Source organism: Centrocercus urophasianus, unplaced genomic scaffold, assembly GCF_019232065.1.
Source record: "Centrocercus urophasianus isolate 14NV4802_14NV808 unplaced genomic scaffold, USGS_Curo_1.0 seq_57, whole genome shotgun sequence".
Classification (NCBI taxonomy): Eukaryota; Metazoa; Chordata; class Aves; order Galliformes; family Phasianidae; genus Centrocercus; species Centrocercus urophasianus.
Genome location: NW_024885166.1, coordinates 1116 through 1597, shown reverse-complemented (window position 1 = coordinate 1597; position 482 = coordinate 1116).

The following is a 482-nucleotide window of genomic DNA, read 5'->3' as shown; positions in this document are numbered from 1 at the left end:
GCTCTGTGGGGCTCTGTGGGGCTCTGTGGGGCTCTGTGGGGCTCTGTTCTCATTCCCCAGGAGTTCCTTGCCCACACTGAGGTCCACATGAGCTCTGTGGCTGTTGCCACCCTCCTTGTCAGGAGGCAGCACCGCTCTGTGTGCACAGTGAAGTCATCCTCCTGGTGCCCAACCCATTTGCTAAGCAAAAATAGTGAGTCTCATCCCTCAGAGCTTCCCAGCTGCAGCAGGTGAGTCTTTCTCTGTGTGTGTAAAGAAACACCAGGCTCCCAGAAAGGAGTGCTGCTTGTTTGGTTCCCTTTCTGGCCTTGCAGCAGGAGCTGCTGCTGTGACTTCCCCAAGAAATGCTGCTCGTTAGCTGGGGACCTGAGGCTTAAGAATCCAGGGGGCTCCTTCCCTTCTGTGAGCATCGTGAGCCACTGCACAACAGTCACAAACTTGGCTGGGATGTTGGATCCTCACTGAAGGTTTAATGCTTACGT